We start from the raw sequence: 26,325 nt of genomic DNA on the forward strand, positions 1-26,325 counted from the left end.
GGATTTCCCACATTGGGAACATCTCAAAACACATCCTGAGGACAGATCAATGCAAAAGGTATAGATGCTGGCTCTTGGAAGTCAGGCTGACATACATGGAAGTGGTTAGATGCTACTTCTGCTACACTGACTGAATCTACTATAAATGCTACTAAAAAAAAAAAAAAAAAAAAAATCCAAGTACTTTAAAGTATAAATCTAGGTACTAGGCATTCAAAATAATTTAAATTTAATATTATATGTTTTAAAAACTGAGTTGGATAAGAAGTTTTATTACTCAAAAAACTTTAAGATCATATATATTTCATTTATTTATTTATTTTAGAGAGAGAGAGAGCATGTGTGAGTTGTGGGGGCATGAAGGACAGAGGAAGAGGGAGAGAGAGAATTTTAGGCAGGCTCCCTGCCCAGCACTAAGCCTACCATGGGAGTGATCTCATGACCCTTGAGATCATGATCTAAGCTGAAATCAAAAGTTGGATGTTTAACCAACTGAACCACCCAGCACCCCAAGATTATATATATTTTATTAAAATAACAGAATAATAATTGTGTTTTTTTATAAAGACTAGAAAATATAGATAAGGAAAGTCAGAAAAGTGTGGACATAATACTACGAAGAGATAACCACTGTTAACTTTTTAGATATATCAATATTTTTTCTAGTACATATCTATATTGCTAACTATAATAGGTATTTAAAATTATTTTTATTCAAGTGTAATTAATATACAGTTATATTAGTTTCAGGTAAATAATATAATGATTCAGCACATAATATATAATCCATGCTTTCTACTTGGTAGCATCAAAGTTCCAAAAAAGACAAGAAAGTCCCAGTTCATAAAGACTTTTCAAGCTTTAGCTTACGTCATAATTGCTAATGTTCTATAGAATAAAACAAGTCACAAAACCAGCCCAACATTAATGTGAGATGGTACAATTAAAGAGGATGAATAGCAAGAAGGTAATAAAATATTATAAAATACTATCCTATATAATTCAATAAAAAACCTATTCTTAAGAAACTCACAGTTTAGTGGAAAGGAGAGAGATAGGGATGACTGGATGGCTCAGTGGTTGAGCGTCTGCCTTCAGCTCAGGACGTGGTCCTGGAGTTCTGGGATCCAGTCCCACATCGGGCTCCCCTCAAGGAGCCTGCTTCTCCCTGACTATATCTCTTCCTCTCTCTGTGTCCCTGATGAATAAATAAATCTTTAAAGAAATTTTTAAAAAAGGAAAAAAGGAAAGGCAAGAAACAAAAACATAGTGTAACTTTAAAAAGTTATCATAGTAAAGTTATTGAAACTGACCAAGATGGCCATATCATTCTCTTTAGCTCGACTAAACTTACACAGCTTTCTTTCTGACTATAGGTTCCTGAATTCACTTTCCTTAGAGCATTTACTTTAGAAAATTTGCAGTTGTAAATTCTTTCTCTGATCCTTTTAGATATCAATCTTCTCTCAGTCTCTTGCCAGTTTTACAACACAGGAATGTCTTTATCAAGGACATCCCTTTGAAATGTAATCATCAAAAACCAAACAAAAACCAAAAAACAAAAAAAACCCTGATCTCCGTGGAAGAATAGGAGCCTAAATTCCATAAGCATCAATTAGCATAACACAGATGATCTAATGACATTAACCAATCTTCCCCTTAACTTCCTTCAGTACTTTTTCACTGCTCTCTTCAGCACTAAAAAATTCCTTCTTTTGTTTCAGTAGAGCTCAGTATATCTCCCTGATTGCAATTGCAATAGTCTTCCTTTCTTAACTTGTCCAGTACATTTTTCTTGGCAGAACCAAGAAGGAAACTAATCTGTCACAGACAGAGGAGTCAACTATGAATCAGGAAAGATTTCTGGTGTAGGTATTGCCGGAGTTCATTGCTTATACTTTGGACTACCTTGGAAACAAGATATGATCTTTCCCTTGAGAGAATCTATTGAATAATGTCTGGGTTTCTTAATTTTCCACAAAAAAAGAAGCAATGATCTGGAGTTTAAAGAAGATATTGCATAATTCTATCTTAATACTTTCAAATCTTATGAATTAAAAAAAAAATCTTGTGAATTACTTTGCATTTTCATAGGTATCTTGATACTAGTAATGGTATATCTTCACCAGGGAACATGCATTTAATTTCCTTAATATTTATTATAAAATTGGAAATTGATACTCTAGCATTCTAATCATACTACTATGAATTTTGATAATAAAAGAGGTTAGAAAGATGCTTCAACAATTTTGTAAGAGCAGATTTTCTAAGAGTGCTACAAACTTTCTCAAAACTAATCCATTCTTTAATATGAGGTTGAATTTTTTCCCCTGATGCTAATTAATTTTGATGTTGAGAAATTCCATATTCCATGTGGCTATGGTCTGTATTTTTGCATCCCTGCAAAAGTCATATGTTGAAATCCTGATACCCAAGGTGATAATATTAGGAGGAGGGGACTTTAAAAGGTGGTTAGCTTATGATGGTAGAACTGTTATGAATGGGACTAGTACCCTTATAAAAGAGACCTTATGGAGCTCCCTAGTCCCTTCCACCAAGTGAGTACCCAGTGAAAAGGTGCCATCTAGGAAATGGGCCATACCAAACATTGAATCTTCTGGCACCATGATCTTGGACTTTCCAGTTCCTAGAACTGTGGAGAAATAAATTTCTGTTGTTTATAAACAACCTAGTGTACAGTATTTTGTTATGGCAGTTCAAAGGGACTAAAATAAAATATTTTAAGAATATTAATAGCCTTAAAGACAGATACAGATGTTGTGTTTTATCTACCATATTTTTTGTTTATTTGTTTTTGTTTGTTGTTGTTGTTTCATGTGTAGGATTTGGTGATTCATCACTTATTTACAATACCTAGTGTTCATCACAACAAATACCCTCCTAATATCCATCCCCTGTTTAGTCCATCCCCCCAAGCAAACCTCAGGTTGTACTCTATAGTTAAGAGTCTGTTTTATTGTTTGCCTCTCTCTCTTTTGTTTTTTTTTTCCCCCTGTGTGCCTCTGTTTTATTTCTTAAATTTCATATGTGAGTACCATCTTTTAAACACATACTGAATTGTTTATACTGATTTCTGCTTGACACATTCATGTCATTTCTTAGTTTTGTCATATTCCTGTGTTGTTGAATTAAACCTTACTCTTCTAATATTGATTGCAACACAGTATTTCTAGATTATATTTCCTACTGTTAAACCTAAGAAACTTGTATATATATATATGACTATGTCATTGGTTTATACCTTTTTTATATTAAATTTTTTAATCTTTAAGTTTCAGTGTTAAGCCAAAAGTACAAAATGCATGGAGAATATTTCCACCACTATCAATGATGGGTAATAAACTTCAGTAATGGTTTTTTTTTTTTTTTAGAATTTCAGAATATCAAAATCCATCTAAATATGGACACAACATATTAGTTTTTTAAAACATTTACTCTAATTTCTCCCATGATTATTTTCCTATTAGGTTTATTTTCTTAACTTCACTGAATCAATTCTGTTAATGTATTTTTTGAGAAAACAATATAGAATTATATAATGAATTCTTTTTGTCTAAATCTCAGTTACTGCACACATCCTACAAATATCATACATATTATAAAGAAGAGTAAGTGAACCACCATTGTCCATATCTACAAATTAAAGAGAGGATTGAAATCACTATTGCCTTCAATTCATAGGTAATAAAAAACTAGAAACAAGGCAGAGTCATTCAAGGGCATTACTGGTGCAGAGAATCTGGTATAGATTTCATAAAAAAAGGAGAGGACAGGGGGATCAATAATGCAGAAAACACATGAAAATAACTCCAAAATTTCCCCAAGTGGAAAAATGTTAAAAACAATTCTGAGATATGGTGGTTAAAACACCAAATACTGTAAGAATGAATAGTAATTTTAAGAAATATATTATCTTCTGGATAAAAAGGAGATGACCGGGGAGGAGTTGGCATCGTTTGGAAGCTTGCTGGTAATGCATGAAAAGAAGAAACAAATGAGAATTAGGGATCTTGGGGATTCTTGGGTGGCTCAGTGGTTTGGTGTCCGCCTTTGGCCCAGGGCATGATCCTGGAGTCCCGGGATGGAGTCCGGGATGGAGTCCGGGATGGAGTCCCACATCAGGCTCCCTGCATGGAGCCTGCTTCTCACTCTATCTGTGTCTCTACCTCTCTCTCTCTCTCTCTCTCATTCTCTCTCTCAAATGCTTATGTCTCCAGCTCCTCCCACCCCCGTGTCTCTCATGAATAAATAAATAAATAAAATCTTTAAAAAGAAAAAAGAAAATTAAGGATCTCAAAGTAACCAAAGAAAATCAGAAAACACGAATCCTTTCCTCTCCAAAATTACTAGTTTATTTGTTGAGATGTTCATCCTTATACATGCCAATACCGACTATTGTTGATCAAAGAAAATATATGACATTTCATAACAAAGAGAATATATTAGGCAATGTCTATAGGAAGATACTAAATGAAGAAAGTCAGATCAAACATTTCAGCTGACAAAAATACTCGGGAAAGCAATCATTGGGGATGATGCATGGCTCAGTTGGTTGAGCGTCAGACTCTTGACTTTGGCTCAGGTCATGATCTCAGGGTCATGAGATCAGGCTCCATGCTCAGCAGGAAGTCTGCTTGAGATAATCTCTTTCCCTCTCTCTCTCTCTGCCCCTCCCCCTATCTTTCTTTCTCTCTCTAAATTAATTAAATAAATCTTAAAAAAAAAAAGGAAGAGCGGGCAGCCTAGGTGGCTCAGCAGTTTAGCGCCTGCCTTCAGCCCAGGGCGTGATCCTGGACTCCCAGGATCGAGTTCCACATCAGACTCCCTGCATGGAGCCTACTTCTCCTGCCTGTCTCTGCCTGTGTCTCTGTCTTTGTCTTTCTCTCTCTGTCATGAATAAATAAATAAAATCTTAAAAAAAAAAATGAAAAAAAGAAGAGCAATGTGAAACACAATACTTAATTTGCAGAATGAAAATAATTTGCAGAAAGACAAAATATAGGAATACATGAAACAAGAGTTGACTAAAGTCATGAAAGCAATTGGGGCATGAAAAGCAGAAGAAACTCCTTGCTGAAACAAAATTAAATTCAAAGTGCATGAGGGAAAGTGGTTCCCACTAAAAATGCAACAAAGGGTATTGAAAGAAAACAGTCAAAAACCAAAAAAAGAAAATGTCAGAAATGTTGGAATAAAGAAGTATAAGAAATTAGAGAATTACTGTCAGATTTAAATGATTGACAAAGAAATTCCTACATACATACAGTTAACATCTCTGAAAAAGAAAAAAAAATAATAATAAAACAGAAATAGTATTTAAAATGTAACATGATAAATTTTCAGAAATACATTAAAACATTGGAATCTACCAATAAACAGACTCATCGTGTAACTGAAAATCCTGATCCCAAATACTAAGACATATTCTTACAGAATTTCTTGGATCTGGGCAAAAAGATCAAGAAATTGAAATGGAAGGAAAACTATGGTGGTCCCAAATGCTCAAAAAAAAGCAGACAAATGAGACAATAGAACAATTTGAGGTTTAAAAAATCTCAAGGAAATAAATTTTGAGCCAAGAGTTTTATATAAAGTAAACTATCCTAAGATGCCAAAACGATTGTACTAGACTTATAAAAACACAAGAATTCAGGTAATATCATATACACAGATTTTCCAGAAAAATCTACTAGAAAACTTCACCCAAATTATACTGATGAGACTTTTGCAGGTCTCATAATGAGGATTGGATATATTTAATTATACAGCTAAAACTAAAGTAAAAGTAAAAATAAGTGCAAGAATAGTATGTTAACATTTTTTTGATCTACCAAGGTAGAAATAACACATATACATTGGAGAAGGGAGAATAGATAAAGCTGAAGAAGCTTGCTGATAAAGTGCTAAGAAAATAAGTGGGACAAGGAATAAATTGCTAGCATTTAAATTTAATAAAGAGAAGCCCGAGTAAAGAAATAAATTACTATAAAAATCATAAAAAGTATAAATATTAAGGAAATCACTAGAAAATTAGAATGGAAAATAATGATAAAAGCAATATAAAAATAATTTAAAAAGTCAACAAACTATAGTCATACTGATACAATAATCTATATAGTAAATACAACCTAAAATAGTATCACAGAACTGAGCCCAAACATAGCAGTCATATCAATCAATGTAAATAGATATAATACTCACTAAAATAATTAAAAAAAACAAAACAAAACAAAGCCAATATCAAGTCCAAGCTATATACAAGGTATACAAACAAATCAAAACAAAGTTATTTAGAAAGGCTAAAAACAAAGGGATGGGCAAAAGTATATCAGCAAATACAAATATAAAAAGAGCAAGGTTGTCAAGAAATATGAAGAATTCAATTTTACTCTACTTCAAAGTTAACAGATTATTTTGCCAGTCCCATGCATGCTGGAGGAAGATGTATACTCCTGGGTCACAAAGGACATTATTATTCACAAGTTAGAAGGCGGCACAAACTTAACTTTACATTGATTCTCCTGGACTCTCAAGCTCCACAGAGGTTTGGTAAAGCAACTTAAGTGGATGCTACATAAGCAGAGTCTGTGTATTACAGCAAATAAACCCTGAATCTAGGAAGCTGAGGCTTTTATCATGAACTGCAACTAAGCCTATCTGCCCTTTGCCTTATAAGAGACATAGTCATTATACTAGACAGTAATGGGACCGGTCTTTTGTTTGAGGAACAGACATATTATCATTCAAAGTTTAGTATACAAACATATTATTTTAATCACTCCTTTGATAAAGGAGGGATTCCTGATCTAGGGATATGGGGATGGTCGGACACACTTATAATACTGAGCAGATAAGACCAACAGCAGTTTATTTAGCACATTTACTACCAGCTTATAGAAGTACAAAACATGACACTCAGGGCCCTGTGGGCCTGCAGCCAGAACAGAGGACAAACAGAGGCTGTGGAAGGCTGACTCTGACACCTCACCAAAGAAGATATCTAAGTGGCAAATAAGCATATGAAAACATGCTCCATAACTTCTGTTATCAGGGAAATGCAAATTACAGTAAGATAACACTACATACCTATTAGTATGGCCAATATCTAAAACAGTGACAAACCAAACACTGGCAAGGATATGGAGCAGCAGGGAATCTCATACATTGCTGGTGGGAATGTAAAATAGTACAGTCATTTTGGAAGACAGTTTCTTCTGTCTAGTGGTTTCTTCTAAAACTAAAAATACTCTTACTATATGATCCAACTATTTTGCTTTTTTGTTTTTACCCAAAGTTGAAAACTTATGTCCGCATAAAAACTTACACATGGATATTATAGCAGCTTTATCAAGATTACTAGAAATTGGAAGCAACACATGTCCTGCAGTAGGTGAGTGGTTAAATAAATGCTGGTGTATCCAGACAAAGGAATATTATTCAGCATTACAAAGAAATGAGTTACCAAGTTATGAAAAGGCATAAAAGATCCTTAAATGTGTACTACTAAATGAAAAAAAAGTAATTTGAAAAGGCCATATACCGTATGATTCCAAATATATGACATTTAGAAAAGCAAAAACTATGGAGACAATAAAAAAAAAAAATCAGTGGTTGCCAGAGGTATATTTGGGGTAGTGGGATGTGGGAAGAGAGATGAATAGATAAAGCACAAAGGAATTTTAGGACAGTGAAAAATACTCTGTATGATACTATAATGATGTATATATGTCATTATACATTTGTCCAAACCTATAGAATATACAATACCAAGAGTAAACTCTAATATAAACTATGGATTTTGGGTGATTATGGATATGTCAATGCAGGTCCATTCCTGGTAAGAAGTCTCATTCTGATAGTGATGTTGATAATGAAAGAAGTAGTGGGAGTATATAGGAAATCTGCATTTTTCCTCAATTTTATTGTAAACCTAAAAATGATTTAAGAAAAAAGCTTACTTAAAAAATTAGGTTCCTAAAGATTAAAATTCATAGGGGAACTGTAACATTTATGATACTTCATGGTTAACTACACAGCCACCATCTTCATCTAGATGTAAGGTGAAATAGAAGGAACACAGAAGGAATGAGATTACACATATCACTTTATGGCCTAAAAAGATTAATTAAAGAAAAAGTAAGGAGAATGAATATCGAAACCAAAAATCTATACTTCTTGCCATATGTTTCAAAAATTAAAACTGTAATAATGGGCAAGAAACCTTCAAATGTGAATAGAACATTCAAGAAAATTGACCACAGACAGGTCACATGTGCATGTATGTGTGTATACACACACACAAACACACACACACGCATTTCCTAAAAAAAGAAATAGTACAAAATTGTCCTGTAACAAAGTAGTAATACTAGAAATTGTTAACAAAAGCAAGCAAACATAGGGTGCCTGGCTGGCTCAGTCAGTAGAACATGGAACTCTTGATTTCTGGAGTGTGAGTTCTAGCCCATACTGGGTGTTGAGACTACCTAAAAATAAAATCTTAAAAAAAAAGAAAGAAAGAAAAAAGAAAAGAAAAAAAAAAAAAGCAAACAAAAAACAGGAAAATTTTCTCACCTAGAAATTGAAAAGCCTTTATTTAAAACTATTGGTTGACAAAAAAAAAAAAAAAAAAAAGCAAAGAAAATCATTCATTACATCAAAGTTTTAAATCTTTTAAGGAGTATTGAGTTGTACCATATTCTCTTAAAATTTTTATTTTCTGATATGCAAATCTAATAGAGCTTTCTATACTTCAGATTTTAAGATTCATGTGTTGTCTTTGTGATCCTGTAGAAACAATGGCAAAAATTAATCTCTTTTTTAAGGAATGAGTTTGCTAAATTTATCATTTTAGAATTCCTATATTTTCTAACTCACTATGATTTAGCTATATATTTTTTTCAGCTTCTATCAAAGGAAATAAAAACTATAATTATAAAGTATTTTGGAATGATGTAATCAAAGGAAATGTATGCAATACATTTTTCCATTATTAAATAGTTACATATAATTTATAAGAAAAAATATCTCAAACACAAGGAAATAAAAATGGGGAGAATAAAAAGAATAGATTATGGTGTATAAATAATAAACATAAGAACCTGATACATTAATATCAGGCATAGTAGATATTAAGCAAAACAAATGATTTAGGATAAAATTTTCACTATATAATGTAAGCAAGTAGATACAGAAATTAAAATTACCTGATATGCTTCAAGAAATCATAAAGCCAAAATCATAGTGGGAGAATATGACATATTTTTCTAAGTATATGTTAGAATAATCAGACAAAGTAATCTTGATACCTCTAAAATAGTAATATCCATCAAGACCTGACATGAAGCATTTGGTGCCTAAAATTAACACATCAGAATTTTTAAGTCCCTCTTCTATTATTTCCTGGACTGGCACCAACTTTATTTTATCATCATTATCTACATATTTGTGAGAGTTTTTTCCACTCATTTTATTTTATTTATTTTTTTAAAAAGTTATTTATTTATTTGACAGAGAGAGAGAGCACAAGCTAGGGAAGTAGCAGAGGGACAGGGAAAAGCAGGCTCCCCACTGAGCAGGGAGCCCAACATGGAGCTCCATCCCAGGACCCTGGGATTATGACCTGAGCTGAAGGCAGACACTTAACCAACTGAGCCACTCAGGTAGCCCCCTCATATTTTAATATTAGGAAATATTTAAAAATTTTAAATATTATGAAGATATATTTTAAATATTTGAGGATATATTTCAAATATCTTGAAACATTTGAAAGGGCCTTTTTAAGAATGATTCTCTTTATGTTAATTTTACCTGGAACACATACATGCAAGTATAAATTTAATACATGAGTAAAGTTTTCCCCATTTAAATTTGCTTGATATAATACATTTTTCCAACTGAAACCTCTTTTATGCAAATAAATTTTTACTCTTCATTTAGTATCATTTTTCAGACTCATATTTATTTTTTGAATTTATAATTTGCATTTTTAGAAATGGGAATACTGTTCTTTTGATTTCACCAGCTTAATTTATTTCATTTCAAATCTTTCCCTCTTCCAATTTTAGTGGATTTGTATCTTTTTTCCTTACCTGAAGAATCTTCTACTTTACAACTTTCTTTTTTTTCTTTTAAAGATTTTATTTATTTATTCATGAGAGACAGAGAAAGAGAGAGAGAGGCAGAGGAGAAGCAGGTTCCATGCAGGGAGCCTGATGTGGTACTTGATCCTGAGACTCCAGGATCACGCCCTGGGCGGAAGGCAGTTGCTAAACCACTGAGCCACCCAGGGATCCCCTACAACTTTCATCTTGGATACTCCCTCTCCTACCACCATTTTTTTTCCAAAAAAAAAAAGTAATTTTCATCCTGGCATAAAAATTATCTTTTGTTTTCTTTACTAAATTATGCTTAAGAGTATGTTTGTGCTCACACTATGCGAAGTCAAAGAAGCCAGTCACAATAGGCCACATACAGTAAGATTCTATTTATACAGAATGCCCAGAATAGGCAATTTCACAGTCACAGAAAGTAGATTAGTGATTGCCATGGAATGAGAGAAGGAAGAGAGGAAAAGATAGTGCTAATGGGTATAAGGTTTCTTTTGAGGATGATAAAAATGTTATGAAATTAGGTACTGGTGGGCAGCCCCAGTGGCTCAGCGGTTTAGCACTGCTTTCAGCCCATGACATGATCCTGGAGACCTAGGATCGAGTCCCATGTTAGGCTCCCTGCATGGAACCTGCTTTTCCCTCTGCCTTGTACCTCTGCCTTTCTCTGTATCTTTCATGAATAATAAATTTTATTAAATTTTATTTATTTATTTATTAAATAAAATAAATTTTATTTATTTAATAAAATTAAAAAGAAAAATTAGGTACAGGTGATGATCATCAAGTTGTGACTATACTAACAACCAGTGAATTTCATACATTAAAAGGGAGAATTCTATGTAAAGGTATATCTTAATAACATTGTGTGTCTATGTACTTGTGCATACACATTTTATAGAATTTTGATAGGTAGAACAGCCAATTAAGAATATAAAATCTTAGGTCAGTTTTGCTATCTGAAATGACATTTCTTCAGAGTTTCTATATCTAAGGACTTTGAAGACCCACCAGAGTCCATCCATTTGAAATGGAGGCTAGATCTCTTTGGTGGATACTGCAAAAACATCTCAAATAAATACAATAGTTACTAACCTAATTGTCAAAAGAACACAAGCACTTGCCATCACCAAAGTAACTATAAACTGGAGAAAAGGCAATATAAAGACGTTTTGAAATCTGTTACAGTATACCCAATATTCCCACATGTTCCCCTATTTTAGAGTATAGGATTGAGGAGGCCAAATTCTGACCCCTCAGTCTATTGTACAGTGCATCCACTAAGTCTATGGTCCCACTCCTTGTTATTTCCCTGAACCTCAACTGAAATGAAATACTTAGCAGCTTGGACAGAGCCCACACAATGGCTTTTTGACTGAAGGATAATTTACATAGATAAGGCCAAGTAGAAATCCTTGTAACAGTTTTGTGTTCTTATGAGAATAAATACACATCATAAATAATTTTAATAAAACTTAGAAATCAGTAAATACTATAAATTTGGTGTATACTAAGGAAATCTAAGGTAGTATCACTCTGAATCTCATCCTTTAGCAATCATTATTTTAAACTATATTTACTCACTTTAATGTACATGATTATTTGCTGATATGTTTTAACTGTGTGGATTTTATTTTAATTTAGAATTGATCTAAATTTAATATTTCTCTACCCAGGGAGTAGGGGAAAAAAGCAGAAAAGCAAGGACATTGAGAATTGCTTCTTTGATTACATGTCCTCCTCTGCATCATTATTTTAAGTTGTTGGATGCATTCAATATTTAGTTATTATGCTAAATTACTAGAATTGTCCTGATTCTGACTATAAATTCTTATAAGGTCACTCATTCACTCTTGTTTTTATGCATTGTCTAATACCTTTGCATTTCTCTTCAGCAATATTATGTTATATGCTTTTCACTCCATTGCTTCTACTCCTGATCACAATGAACTCACTCATACTACATCACCTTTAATTTTCCTGACCCTTCATTGGGTCTCAATTGGGTCCTAAAATAATAGATAGCACATTCACTGCCTGCTAGGAAACTCGAGATTTCCTGGTGTCTCTACCAGGCTGTAACAATATAGATTCCTAACTTCAGGGTTGTAACTGCCCATCTATTATCTCTGCATAACCAAACCTCTTGCATAATGAGGAATTAGGTAACCATGTACCTGAAACTTCATTAATGCACATGCATGTTCCTGGTTTCCTGGAAAAGTACTACTGGAAAGATTATTCCCTCTTTCACCTTCCTTACCCCAAGAACACACCAAACAAATGGTTACTTTACTATACTTATTTTCCTCACTTTAAATTTCTTCTTTCTGTAGCCAGAACTGAGGGAGATATGTTTATTTCCACCCAGGGAATCGCACATAAGCTTTGATAGCTCCTGGCTCAGGGACCACAGAATAAACAAACTAAAAAGTAGGACCAGGGAGAAAGATTAGCACTGAAGGGAGAAGTTAAAACAAAACAAAACAAAATGAAACAAAACAAAAAATCCTAAAGGAAAGAGCATATCCAAGAATCTGAATAATCTGCCATTTGTACACTTATAATGAAAAAAATAGAAAAAAAATCTTTAAGGTCTCTGACTACTGCTTTGACAAAAAATAATCTATGGAATTTCACATTAAGTTTTCCATGGAATTATCTCACATTATTTTACCAATTCTCTTGCTATAGATAGTTACTGTTATCTCATGCTTCTGCCCAAAATGAATTGTTTACAATATGTTTACCCTATACTTACTGTTTGTCTTTGCTCATCTCTTCTTACTGAAGAAAATTCTCATGTCTTTCTATGATCTCTGCATATTCAAATCCTATCTAGTAGTTCTCAGGGCATCTTTAATGTTATGTCTTGCACAGAGCCTTTCCTGATCCTAGGGATGGAAATGAGTTCTCTTTCCTCCCATTTTCCAATGTACTTCATGTTTCAGTTTCGAGCTTATATTTTTCATGGTATTATTGGTTAACTTAGATAATAACTGGCCTTATGTATTTACTCCTATTTGTTTTTATTTCCAATAGCACCTAGCCTGGTGCTTTACACAGAATATTTGGGAAAAAATGACTATTGACATGACTATGGACATACAAAACCATGATTAAATTTAAGCCACTATAAAATGCCATATGTTCAACAGTAACATCTATTAAATATGATTTGATGGTTATGGCCAAAATGTTTAAGGTCAGCAATTCAAGTAAAATATCCATTCCTAAACTATAAATACTACTTCCTAATCTTAATATTTGGCTTCTCACAACAGGAATAAATATTCTTCACACCATATAGTGTAGCATGAATTTCTCAAATTGCTATGGTTTTCAAGAAAACGCTGCTCTTTTTGCCCATTAATTTTTTTTCAAACACTATCAGAGTATCTGTACTACATTATCTTTAAGTATGTTCAATAAACATCAGAATAATAATTCAAACACATTAAAATTTTGTTGATCCTTTTGATGTGCTATTTTAAAATTTATATAGTATGAAAATGAATATAATATGAAATTTAAATATGAAAGAAACTCATTTTATACACATTGAACCTGAGTGTTCAGGCTCAAATACAAAGCAAATTCAGATGCAGCAATGCATGGATAAGGAAGGAAACCATGATAAGGGAACTCCTGTTTTAGAAATGCTGAAGTTAGGTATATACACTGGAGGAAAGGGTAACCAGCAGATTCAATGTTGATGTTCAAAAACAACTTTCATGTTCAATAGACAGGATATTCAAAAAGCAATTTCCAGACAATGGCAGGTCTTCAGTTCAGACAGATCACCATGTATTGTTTGTACGATGCTTATCCATGTAGAACAGAGCCAAAGTCAGTGAAGTGGGGATTGTAAAGATTTAGTCTGTGTATTAGCATTGTAATAAAAGGAGCTCTGATTTAGAACTAACTCTGCTATGATTCAGATCTGAAATTCAATTAGATTACTGAGGTGGAAGCCCAGTTGTATTAATCAGTCAAACACAACTAACTTCAGAAAATAACACAATTTAGGAAACACAGGAGTATCTTGTCCTTTTTTAGGAAAATAAATTCTGAAAAAATATAATCGAACAAGATATAAAGCCTGTTCCATCCTGTGTATTTTCTCAATGTACGATAAACATAGACACATGAAGAAAAGCCATTAAAACTAATAAACAAATACAGTAAAGTTATATGATACAATATCGAAATATAAAAATCTATTATATTTCTATACACTAACAACTCTCTGAGAAGGAAATTAGGAAAACAAACAATTCCATTTACAATATAATCATAAAGAATAAAATACTTAACAATATATTTAACCATGGAGATGAAATACTTGCACTCTGATAACAACAGATCACTGATGAAAGAAAGTAAAGATAAAAATAAATGAAAAGACATTGCATATTCATGGACTGGAAGACTTAATTTTGTTAAAATGTCTATAGTACCCAAATCAATCCACAGAGTCAATGCAATCCCTATTAAATTCCAAAGACATTTTTTATTAAAATAAAAAAAAAACTAAAATTAATATGGAATCACAAAAGACCCCAAATAGCCAAGACAATCTTGAAAAGAAAAACAAAGCTGGTGAATCACATTTCCTGATTTCAAAATATAATGCAAAGCCATTGTAAGTAAAACAGTATGGTAGTGGCATAAAAACAGATATATAGACCAACAGGGCAGAATAGAGAGCCTAAAAATAAACTCAAATGATTTTTGAAAGAGGAACCAAGAGGACACCTCTTTAACAAGTGGTAGGAAAACTAAATATCTACATACAAAAGAAATGAGAAACATTTTTTACATCATACACAAAAGTCAACTTAAAAATGAATTAAATATTTAAATTCAAGACTGGGAACTGTGAAACTTTTTTAAAAAATTTTTTAAAGATTTTATTTATTTATTCATGAGAGACACAGAGAGAGAGAGAGAGAGAGAGAGGCAGAGACACAGGCAGAGGGAGAAGCAGGCTCCATACAGGGATCCTGATGCAGGACTTGATCCAGGTCTCCAGGATCACACCCTGGGCTGAAGGCGATGCTAAACCACTGAGCCACGTGGGCTGCCCAGAACTGTGAAACTCTTACAGGAACATACAGGTGACAAGATTCATGACATTAGACTTGGCAATGATTTCTTGGATGAGACACCAAAAGCACAGGCAACAAAAGAAATATTAGACAAGCAGGACTCCATTAAACTAAAAAGTTTTGGGCTTCTTGGGTGGCTCAACAGTGTAGTACCTGCATTCCTCCCAGGGCATGATCCTGGAGACCTGGGATCGAGTCCCGCATTGGGCTCCCTGCATGGAGCCTGCTTCTCCCTCTGCCTGTGTCTCTGCCTCTCTCTTTCTCTCTCTTTCTCTCTGTGTCTCTCAGGTCTTTGAAAAAAAAATAAACTAAAAAGTTTCTGCACAGCAAAGAATGTAATCAACAGAGTGAAAAAAGAGACCTACAGAGTGAGAAAAAATATTTCAAAACCATATATCTGGTAAGGGATTTGTTATAAACTGAATATATCTCTACAAAATTTATATTTTGAAAACCTATCCCTGATATGATGGTATTAGGAGGTGGGGCCTTTGAGAGGTAGTTAGAATTAGATGAGTTCATGAGGGGTAGCCCTTATTAATGTATTTGATACTTTTAAGACTCCAGAGAGAGCCTGCTCCTCTCTGCAGTCTGCCATCGGAAGCTACAATGAGAAGTGGGCTCTATACAAGCCATAGTTCACCAGAGTCAGATCGTCCTATCAATTGGATACTGGATTTCTAGCCTTCAGAACTGTGAGAAATTAATTTCTGTTGTTTATAAACCATCCAATCTATGCTATTCTGTTATAGTAGCCCAAATTAAGACCAAATTAATATCCAAAATACACAAAAAACATCTAAACCCAATAGCAAAAAACACATAACCCAATTTAAAAAATGGGCAAAAAACTTGAATAGGTATTCTGCAAAAAAAAAAAAAATGGCAAAGATGCTCAATATTAATATAAATCAAACCACAATGAAATGTCACCTTACATCTGTTAAGATGACTGTTAAGAAAAGAAAATATAAGATAAGAAGAAAGAAGAAAGAAAAGAAAGAAAGAAAGAAAGAAAGAAAGAAAGAAAGAAAGAAAGAAAGAAAGAAGAAAGAAAGAAAGAAAGAAAAGAAAGAAAAAAAGAAAAAGATAATACATGTTGGAAAGAAGTAGAGAAACTGGAATCCTTGACACTGTTGGTAAAATAGTGCAAGCATAAGTATATAAGTATTTTGTTCTTTTGCAAGATGAACATGGCAGGTAAGTAATGTCATTAGCTACATTTTGTGCCTGAGTTCCTTATTGATAAAATCTAAACCTTTACCATATTTTAACTTGAATTTTTCTGATTTCTTTAAATATTTGGAATTTTGATTTATGTACATTATAGTCTTGAAATAGTTTCTCAAAATATATTACTGTTTTTTTTCAAGGATTTATTTATTTGAGAGAGAGGGAGAACACGTGAGAGTGGGGGGATGAGCACAGGAACAGGGAGAGAGAGTCTCAAGCAGACTCCCCACTGAACATAGAGCCTGACTTGGGGCTCTATCTCAGAATCCTGAGATCAGGACCTGAGCTGAAATCAGGAGTGGACCGCTGAAATGACTGAGCCAGCCAGGCACTCCTAAATGCTCATATTACTTTTGATTTTAAATAAATTTATGATTTTATTCAATTTGCAAAATTTATCCAACTTTAATGTCAGAATTGCTAAAATTGGTAACACAAGAAACAAAAACTGTTGATGAGGATGTGGAGAAAGTGGACTGTTGGTGGAATGCAAACCCATGTAGCCACTGTGGAAAACAGTATTGAGGTTCCTCAAAAAGTTAGAAATAGAACAACAATTGTACTACTAAGTATTTACCAAAATGATACAAACACACTAATTCAAAGGAATACATACAGCCTGATTTAATAGCATTATCTACAATAGTCAAATTATGGAGACAGCCCAGGTGTCCACTGACTGATGAATAGATAAAGATGTGGTATATATACAATGGAATATTATTACTAAGCCATCAAAAAGAATTAAATCTTACCATTTGCAACGACATGGATGGAGCTAAAGAGTATTATGCTAAGTGAAATAAGTCAGTCAGAGAAAGACAAATACCATCTGATTTCAGTCATATGTGATATAATTTAAGAAACAAAGCAAATGAGCAAAGGTTAAAAAAAATAAAAAGAGATGCTAACCAAAAACAGATTCTTAACTATGGAAAATAAATTAATGGTTAGCAGCAGAGAAGTAGGTGGAGGGAAGCTTTAAAGATGAAAGGGTGGGAGGTGCCCGGTTGGTTAAGTGTCCAACTCTAGATTTCAGCCTAGGTCATGATCTCAGGGTTGTGAGATGGAGCCCAATGTTAGGCTCTGCACTCAGCCTGGAGTCTGCTTTTGCCTCTCTCTCTGCTCCTCCCTGTGCTCACTCTACTCTCAAATAAATAAATATAATAGAATCTTTTAAAAAAATACATAGGTGATGAAGACTAAGGAGTGTAGTTGTTATGATGAGCACTTGGTGATAGATGGAAGTGCTGAATCCCCATATTGTACACTAGAAACTGATATTACACTGTATATTAACTACCTGGAATTTGAATAAAAATTTAAAAATATTGTATATATTTAATGTATCATATCCAAGCCCAGCTAAGGAATTTACATCTTCTAAGTTCTCAATATTTAACATTGATAATATATAATGTATATTAGATAAATATAATGTATTAATATATCATACAATAATAATTTAATTAATATGTACTATCATAAAATATAATTTTGTCCTTCACTGGTCCTTTTTATTTGTAAACTTTTTTGTTTATAAATTGTTTTTATATATATTTTATATAGAAGCAATCACTGTTGCATCTCCCAAAAGACACCTAGTCAATGATGAATTTATATTGCTTTTGAATTTTAGTTAGTTTTTTCATGCTCAAACATTAAAATAGGGTTGACATAGAGCATTAACTAGATAAGGGGAAGCTAAAATGCTTGAGAAGGTATGAAGGTGAAACTGAAAGCAGAGATATCCTCACAGTTCCTTCAATTTCATCCTATCAATCCAGTCTCCAATGAGAAGCAAGAGCAAGGAATTGTGGTCACTATGAGTGGTACAGAGCAGAGAGCAAACCAAAGTTTGGCAATATTAAATAATTTGTCCAAGATTACACAACAATTCGACAACGAATGAAAGACTAAAAATTAGACCTTAAGGCTTTTCCTTTTTTTTTTTAAGATTTATTTATTTATTTTAGGGAGAGGGAGAGCACAAGTGAGCAAGCACAGATGGAGAGGTGCAGAGGGAGAGGAAGAGAGAAAATCTTAAGCAGGCTCCATGCCCAGCACAGAGCCCAAGGTGGAGCTGGATTCCATGACCCTGAGACCATGACCTGAGCCAAAATCAAGAATCAGACACTTAATCAACAGAGCCAACCTGGTACCCCTGGACTTTAAAGCTTTTCTCTGGACAGTGTAGTCAGATAAGATGTGTGGTCAAAATTTCACTAAGTAGATTGTGGCATGGACTAGGGGAAGTCAAATTGAAAAGGAGGATGATGATGTCATTGACAAAGATAAAAATCTCATAAAGAAATGAAAACACTAAATTTAATTTTGACCTATTACATATGTTTAGAACTCCAAGTAGTATTAGATATCAATACTATTTACCTGCAATAGGATGCAGTAAAAAGTAATTTGATACTGGATTAAGAAAAACAGTTTAAATACAAGGTCTTCTTTGAATTAGTAGATTATTCATTTTTGATGAGTATTATTTTCATGTTCTATACCCTGTAAATAATGCATTCTTGAAGGTGGTTGGGACAATTTCATGACTTATTATACACAAAGTAAGTGCCTCTGTGCTAATTCCACACACACAAAAAAAGACAATAAAATATTTGATAGTGACCATGACGATGAAGATGTTGATGATTAAAAATGATGATGACAAAAACAGGAATGACAACAATTAATACAAAATAGATAACACAATTTTAAACATGATAGAAGGTTTATCTAAGTTAACATGATTAGCTACTTTTTAACAATTAAACTTGAACTTCTATTTCAAATTTTATTTATTATTACAGTTAGTATGTTATTAAAATGACCGTTTCTTTCTGGTTCAGTCTTATTGATTACATTTGAACATAAAGACTTCAGTTGGCTTAATCAACCCTCATTTATAACCTGATGTTAACAGACATTTAAAAATCCAATGCTATGCTGTCTAAAGGGGTAATAAATATATATAGGTCAATATGTGGGACAGCTTATTAAGGCTCTGTAAGGAAACAATTACATCCTTGGATATGGTAGAGATAGTGCCATGATAATTTCCGTTTCAATTAGTGAAATTATGTAACAAAAGTTAGATTTAGGAACCAGGATTCATATTGTTATATACAAAATTATCAAGTAACTTATTCCTATTTATTAAAGTATTCTGTTTTAGTCATATGACTATTGACATACCAGAGATTGAGCCTTAATATTAAATATAATAGATATGTATAGGTTATAGGATATTCTATAGAACAGAAATAACTATTTTTTAACTTACCATATGTGTTTTTCTCTCTCTTTTCTAAAGACCAGAAAATAGCATCATAGTTCCTGGATAAAACTGACAAAGTAGGCATCTCAGAATGGAGCTTATGTCTTCAACTACATAGTTAACAAATGCTGGCACTTTGATATCCCTGAAGATATAATTAACAGCACAAACACTGTTATGTGGATCCTGATTTACTAATAGTTTTCTAAAAATCCATAAGGTATATCACTATCCATAACAATCAGAACAGCTACCAACAAAAGTTGCTAAACCTCTCAATGATCAGTGGGTAAAACTTGCTCAAATGCTCACGTGCGATCATCACATTTACCTCAAAAGTTCATATGGTTACTGTCATAGAGAACAAGCTCCCATTAATCTAAAATCACCTAAAAATAGACAGAAATCCATTCTAGTTAAAAACAACATACTCCCATCTATTTCCCCAGGCAACCAATTTGGCATCAGAAAATATCCATCAAAATATAAAACCTTTGTTCTTTTTTTTCCCCCTCACAATCAAAATAGAAAAAAGAGTACAGGTCACTGTTCAAATAATTTATGTGAAAGTCTTTATTGATCAAAGCTTTGGTTTTAGTGATTAAATGATTCTAAATAAACTAGGCATTATTTCAAAAGGCAATTATTTTAAATTTCCTTCACTTTGTTTTTTAATTCACGCTGGAAAACTAAATACATTCACTTATACAATATATTTCTGTTGTCTATAGTTTTATTGTGATTTATCTAACTAATATTCTTTTTCTTTTTTTAAGATTCTATTTATTTACTCATGAGAGACACAGAGAGAGAGAGAGAGAGAGGCAGAGACACAGGCAGAGGGAGAAGCAGGCCACCCACAGGGAGCCCAATGTGAGACTCCATCCGATCCGGAGTCTCCAGGATTGCACCCTGGGCGGAATGCAGATGCTAAGCCGCTGAGCCACCCAGGCTGCCCTAACTAACTAATATTCTAAAATTTCTTTTACATATAAACTCTGATGCTTCTTTTACCTTGGAGTTTACCAATTACATAAGAAAGTTAGTTTTATACAAGTTTCATGTATCAGTTTTATTTATTTTTTTTACTTTATTTATTTATTTTAGAGGGGGGAGGCACAGAAGGAGAGGGAAAGAAGCTCAAGCAGAAAATTGTCTTAGATGTCTATCCTCCAGAACTGTGACAAAATAATTTCTGTTGTGTAAACCTTGGTTTGTGGTATTTTTTTTTAAAGATTTTATTTATTTATTCATGACAGACACAGAGAGATCGAGGCAGAGACACAGGCAGAGGGAGAAGCAGGCTCCATGCAGGAAGCCAGATGTGGGACTAGATCCCAAGACCCCAGGATCACATCCCAGGCTGAAGGCAGCGCTAAACCTCTGGGCCACCGGGGCTCTCCAGCCTGTGGTATTTTTATACACAAGTTCAAATAGACTAATACAAAAACTTTTTACAATTGTGAAAATGCAAGGCCATATACATTGTTGCAATATTAAAAGTTATGTAAGATATATACATTTAAAAAAATAAAAAAATAAATATATATATATACTTTACCTGCTTACAAAAACAGAGAAGTTCATAGAGTGAAGAAATTAGGTAAGTTTGTGGTTAAAATGGTAGAACACACCAATTAAAATATTATAGATTAAATTAAGACTTACTGGATAGGAAAACCCAGGATTTTCAGAGTCCTTACTGTAGATATAACTATTTAGTAGCAATCAAAACATGTTGTTGATGCCATCTGATGGTCACTGATTTTTTTTTTTTTATCAAAATGGATTTCTATAAAACAGTATTGAATTTGACCACCATTGAAAATTCATCTGTGTTTTTATATAAAGTGAACAAGGGAAAATTTTAATTTATATTTTTACTACTAATTTGACAATTTTTTTAAAAAGCTATGGACAAACTCTTCTCTTACTGAAAGTTAAATTAAAACTAAAATTACACATTGTAGGTTTCTTATTTAAACTGAGTTTAAAAAGCAAAAACTGAAGCTATGTAATTTTTAATCTTTCCCTACTCAGTAAGACTCCATTAAAGGCCAGAGATTTACTACATGCCTTTCATTTGCTCTCCGTGTTAATACTTTCAGTTTGTTTGCTTCTTAAAACGTATAAAACATTCTTTTGCTGGTTGTTAAATGCCAGCTGGTACTGTCAGCTACCATTGTTTCCCAGCTGTCTGCCCTGATATCCCATTGCTTCAGGCTGGCTGACACAGTGTCCTTGAAGCATTTTATTTGACCTCCTATTCCATTTCCTCAATCAGTTTATCAAAGGTACTTAGCATATTTGGTTGTTGAAAGCATCCCACTTTTTCACTATAAAGGAGTTAATACACTTATAGGGATTTGACTTCTAAAAGAACTTGGGTTACACTTTAGTCCTGTAATCACCAAAGTTTTTGGTTATTTACCCCTATCAAGAAGTTCACTTTCTAAAAAGAAACCAGATATATGTTTATTTATGTAATTCTGTGAAGTATACATAGATGTACACAAACATTATACACATTATACACAAGAGATTCCTCTCTTTGCTTGTGCTAGAATATATTCATATATTCGTAGTTGGAATAATAATTATAGTGAGAACAATAATGTCTATTCATTTGGTTTAAAAACGTGGTTTCAATAGATGCCATGGTTGAGAAGGGTAGATAAGCCATATGAAAGAAATGCCCTGTTAGCTATAAATGTCATAATAGACATTTATAATTATAGCTATCAATAACATCTACCAGTAATGGAAGAATTTAGTAGCAAACTTCCAATCATTTAAAAATCAATCAGTATTGTTGAAAAACAGAAGATACAGCATGTTCATGTTTTTAACGAATGGTTCAAATACACACCAAAAGAATCATCAATCAACATCATCAATCTATCAGAATATTATTTTAAAGAGTAAAAACTTCTGACGCCAATTGTATTTTTTATATATGAGAAAAATGTGTTTTTCCAAAATCATTTAAAATAGAGACGTTGCTCAAGTACCTCTTTTTAACAGCTTTTTTAAAGCCAGAGTTTCCTTTGAACAACTATGACTTTTACATTCATTATTAAAATGTCCACTTTACCTTGAAGAGAAATGCTGAGGATGATTTTTAGTTTTTTAAAAAAGATTTTATTTATTTATTCATGAGAGACACAGAGAGAAGGAGAGAGGCAGAGACAGAGGCAGAGAGAGAAGCAGGCTCCATGCAGGGAGTCCCATGTGGGACTCAATCCCCAGACTAAAGGATCATGCCCTGGGCCAAAGGCAGGTGCTCAACTACTGAGCCACCCAGGTGTCCCATAATTTTTTAAAATATATCACTGGGAACTCAACAAATATTTGTGAAAGAAAAATGAAATCAATGCAATGATTTTTCTATTGTGCTAAATTATGTTTTGTTTAGCCTTTTTTTCCATTCATTCATCCATCATTTAACATGTTTCAGACTCTACTTGACCTAATGTTTTTTCCTATGTCTTTTATCAAAGTATATATTAGTATACTCAGTAATAATTCTTATAAAAAACCATCTTGTGAAATATTTTTTTAGGTGGCCCAGAATCATATTTGAATTAAGTTATTTACATTTACTTCTCCAAAATGGAATGTAAATATAAAATTTTATTAATGTATTAATTGGAAATTATATAAAGTTGTCCCATGTATATGGATTATATACACGAATGTATAAAACTATAAATACTATAATAATCATTTAGCTATTTTCTTCCAGATTTTACTAGAAAATTGCAGATAACCTTGCCTAAAGAATTTTTAAGAGGAAACATAATGATTCTAAACCTCATTATCTTTCCTTGATATTTTCCATATTTTTCCACGTTTCATGTAGGCTGCAATAAAGTGGGTTTATTGGGTTGCTTTTTGGAACCTGTAATTTCATATCTATTGAATAAATTTTTTAGTCTATGCAACTCTTATTCTCAATTTATGAATACAGAGTTCTATCTAAATCTGAAACATAAGTGGGGTACCTGGGTGGCTACTATCTTCAGCTGGGGTCATGATCCTAGGATCCTGAGATCCAACCCCAAGTCAGTCTCTCTGCTCAGTGGAGAAGTCTGCTTCTCTCTTTCCCTCAGTCCCTCCCTCATCTTGTGTTCTCAAAGTAACAGAATCTTAAAAAAAAAAATAAATAAATCTGAAGCATAAGTATTTTCATTCCCTTATTGTTTTTGCAGATATGTTGGAAATAAATTCACTCTATCCATAGTGACTCCTATTCCTTGGCGCTCTGCCCATGTGTCTCAGGAATTCCATCTTTCTGCTTGTGACCCATGGTATTCTTCTGTGGAAAAGGGGTTTTACATATGCATCTCTGTCATTTTGTTAGAGAGAGAAGTAGCCATCTGTACAGAAGTCACTGAACTTAGTTAATTTTCTCTTTTGTGTTAGTAAATGTCACTCCTTGTGCCATTAGCTTCCAACATTCTAACAACCAGAGCTTCCTATATATTCTTCATACAGGGCAACTAGATTTAGGACATATACATATATTAAATTCCACTGAGGATTACAAGGCAAGTTGGATATTCTCTAAATATGATGTTAAGCAACTTATCATTTAGTGAAGTTTAGAAAATTAATGATTAAAAACAACTACAAGAACGGTAAATGCAGTAGTTAGATAAAATGGCTCAATGCAATAAAATATGCATATGTTTCCCCCCATTTCCATAGAAAAAGGGAAAGATCTAAAATATTACTTGTCAAGAAATCTTTGATGGTTCTGTGTAGTTAATGCTAGATGGCTGATGATATGTGTATCATATGTTGATTGATTTTCAGTTTTTGTATCTATGCAAAGTTTCTTTTGCTTTGTTTTTAGGTACATTCTAATGCTGTTATGTGTGATGTGTTGGATTATTTAAAATGTTAGTTAATTCACGGAAGTTTGTCTTTCCATTAAGTTCTTTCAATCAAATGATATAAAAAATAATATATGTGGTTGGCCAAACATATTTTGTACTTTACAGGTTTCCATATTCAAAGATAGTGAGAAGGGGATCCCTGGGTGGCGCAGCGGTTTGGCGCCTGCCTTTGGCCCAGGGCGCGATCCTGGAGACCCGGGATTGAATCCCACATCGGGCTCCCGGTGCATGGAGCCTGCTTCTCCCTCTGCCTGTGTCTCTGCCTCTCCCTCTCTCTGTGTGACTATCATAAAGTAAAAAAAAAAAAAAAAAAAAATATAGTGAGAAGAATGTCTTGTGGTAAGTGGAGACTGGATAACACTGAGCTTTCCTCTTAGAACTCAAAGGGAATAACGTCTTTGTTGTTGCTGTTTCCCCAGGTTCCCAATGGGTGGGAAAAAAAGAGAGAGGCTGCCAAGAGTATTAGAAGAAAAAGAAAAATCAATGTTGTCTCTTTTTTGCCTCAACTAAAGAAATAAAAAAAAAAAATTCTAAAAAGTTTATTTAAACCAAGCTGGTTTATTTAGTAACAGGACAATATCAAATCCCTGTGGGGCGGGGAGGATGTAGAAAAGTATTTTACCATAATATTATACACTGATAGTCTGACAACAGAAAAATAAATGGATAAATACTCAAAGGTAAAAATAAAGCCAGGACAGACACCATATATTTCTTTTTTAAACTAACATCTACATTTATTTCTTTTATCATTTAAAAAGAAATTTTTATTGGAGTTCAATTTGCCAACATAAAGCATAACATTCAGTGCTCATCTCGTCAAGTGCCCTCGTCAATGCCCGTCACCCAGTAACAGCAACCCCCCACCCACCTCCCCTTCCACTACCCCTTGTTCATTTCCCAGAGTTAGGAGTCTCTCATGTTCTGTCTCCCTCTCTGATATTTCCCACTCATTTTCTCTCCTTTCACCTTTATTCACTGTCACTATTTTTCATATTCCCCCAATGAATGAGACCATATAATGTTTGTCCTTCTCCAATTGACATACTTTACTCAGCCTGAAATACCTTCCAGTCCCATCCACTTTGAAGCAAATGGTGGGTATTTTGGGTGCAATTGTAAACGGGATTAACTCCTTAATTTTTGTTTCTTCAGTCTCACTGTTAGTGTATAGAAATGCCACTGATTACTGGGCATTGATTTTGTATCCTGCCAAACTGCCGAATTGTTGTATAAGTTCTAGCAATCTTGGGGTGGAGTCTTTGGAGTTTTCTCTGTACAGTATCATGTCATCTGCGAAGAGGGAGAGTTTGACTTCTTCTTTGCCAACTTGAATGCCTTTTATTTCTTTTTGTTGCCTGATTGCTGAGGCTAGGGCTTCTAGTACTATGTTGAATAGCAGTGCTGAGAGTGGAATCCCTGTCCACTGTGTTCCTGATTTTAGGGGAAAGGCTTCCAGTGTTTCCCCATTGAGAATGATATTTGCTGTGGGCTTTTCGTAGATGGCTTTTAAGATATTGAGGAATGTTCCCTCTATCCCTACACTCTGAAGAGTTTTGATCAGGAATGGATGCTGTATTTTGTCAAATGCTTTCTCTGCATCTATTGAGAGGATCATATGGTTCTTGTTTTTTCTCTTGTTGATATGATCTATCATGCTGATTGCT

The 26,325-nt window shown here is 33.4% G+C and overlaps 1 long non-coding RNA gene across 3 annotated transcripts; it reads left to right on the top strand.

Annotated features, from left to right (window-relative positions):
* The first annotated feature begins 773 nt into the window (after positions 1-773).
* Positions 774-25,487, top strand: LOC144317296 (uncharacterized). 3 transcript variants are annotated; one of them, XR_013383248.1, is made up of 6 exons: positions 774-967; positions 7,316-7,411; positions 18,451-18,632; positions 19,794-19,977; positions 21,017-21,168; positions 25,078-25,487. It is a non-coding gene; the product is annotated as an uncharacterized LOC144317296 (long non-coding RNA). The 3 variants fall into 3 exon arrangements; XR_013383246.1 differs by lacking the exon at positions 25,078-25,487 and having other exon boundaries at positions 21,017-24,974; XR_013383247.1 differs by lacking the exons at positions 7,316-7,411; positions 25,078-25,487 and having other exon boundaries at positions 21,017-24,974.
* The last annotated feature ends 838 nt before the right edge of the window (positions 25,488-26,325 follow it).

Source organism: Canis aureus, chromosome 7, assembly GCF_053574225.1.
Source record: "Canis aureus isolate CA01 chromosome 7, VMU_Caureus_v.1.0, whole genome shotgun sequence".
NCBI classification, from domain to species: Eukaryota; Metazoa; Chordata; class Mammalia; order Carnivora; family Canidae; genus Canis; species Canis aureus.